Genomic DNA, 1,709 nt, shown 5'->3' on the forward strand with positions numbered 1-1,709 from the left:
GTCGAGGCTGCGGTGGCCGGGAGCAGCCACTGCACTCCAGTCTGGGCGACAGAGTGAGACTCCAACTCAAAACAAACAAACAAACAAACAAAATTAAAATAAGTAAGTAAATAAATAAAAGAAGCAGTAGCTAAATCCGAACTGGGACATTCCATAATGCAAATGGCCCAGGTTACTCAGTACACAGACACCCAGAAAGTGAAAGCAGGTAGGGGACTGGAGTAAGGGAGACATGTCAGCCTAAAGAAGTGAGTGGGCTGTCTCCCTGCTCTCTTGATGGTTTCTTGACCTCTCACAAAAACAAAAATCCGAATATCACATGTTCTCACTCATATAATGGACCTTGAAAATCCAATGCAATACTATAAGAAAATGACTGATGGTACTGGGAAATTATGGGGGGGAGGGGGATGGGATTAACAGTAGCAAATATCTGTCGGGGGATGGGAAAACACTTTTTATCTACAGGGTGCCTGAATGAAACGTCATTGTACACCTAACCCTTAACTGTACCCCACAAAACCATAATAAAAAATACTGATTAATGAAAAAAAAAAAAAAAAAAGAAGTGAGTGGGGAGTGTTTGGATCCTGATTCAGAAAAACAACTGCAACAGTCGTTTGAAACAGTAGTGAGAGAAACATAAACAGACCGGATATTTAGAAATCAATTGTGATTGTTATATGTTTTCTGAAAGGGAGAGCCTTTACTGGCTGGTGGGAAGGCCATAGTATCTCTAATGCAGTGACATGTCATCTCAATCTTGACCTAGAATATCCCACAGGGGAGTACCAGACTGGGAGATGTCGGTAGTTGCTGAAGTTGGTGATGCGCACGTAGGTTCATTTTCCTAATAAAAAGTTTTAAAATTATGTAAGAGTGGATAAAAGAAGGACATTAAGCAAAGGAAGTGAATGGAAATCTCTTTACTGATCAAAATCCCTGGGGAGTTGATGTGCTATCAGCCAAGGCTGTCAATCAGCTTTATTAAAGGCACATGGGTCAGGAGCCTGAGGGAGAGGGCGGGGAAGCCTCAGGTGCCGAGGGCTGCAGGCAGGGCTCTGAAGGGTCTGCAGCCTCCTCAAGGTCACCCTTGACAACTGTACAGGTAGGAAACGGTCACCACATGCTGTCCTCCAGAATCCCAGGACATAGACAGGTATGTCCAGTTCTCCTCAGGGTTCCCCTGGGGATGGATAAGTTGAGCCCAGAGCATCTTTGGGACACAGGACCCTATATTGTCAGCCTCCTGTGAATGTCTGAGCCAGGAGCAGAGTGGAACAGTAGGTAAGACCCTGTGCCCAGGGCCAGGCTGTCCAGCTCTCAAGCTCTTCTCTACCTACTTCCTGCTGTGCAGCCTTGGGTGAGTTACCTGACCTTTCTGGACCTCAAAGTTCTCATCTGTAAAATGGGCACCATGCAGTGTATTTGAGGAGCCCATGGGCATGTGGCTTTTGCTCCATACATTTATCTCGGGTCACTTGAACCCAATTCTGAGACTTTCTCTGCATTAGCCAGGGTACAGCAGCCAGCACCATGAGTCTTTGAGAAACAGACTGCCTCGATCATAGGTAGACCACCAAGTTAGGCCCTGCCAGGGCCCCACATACCACCTGTTTCCACACCACATGCTGCCCTCATGGGGTCAGGGGGAAATGGTGATTTCCAGTCATTCCTAGGCAGGATCTTGGTGTTCTGCCCTGGTCAGG

Source organism: Carlito syrichta, unplaced genomic scaffold (assembly GCF_000164805.1).
Source record: "Carlito syrichta isolate Samal-C Ts95f unplaced genomic scaffold, Tarsius_syrichta-2.0.1 Scaffold305319, whole genome shotgun sequence".
NCBI classification, from domain to species: Eukaryota; Metazoa; Chordata; class Mammalia; order Primates; family Tarsiidae; genus Carlito; species Carlito syrichta.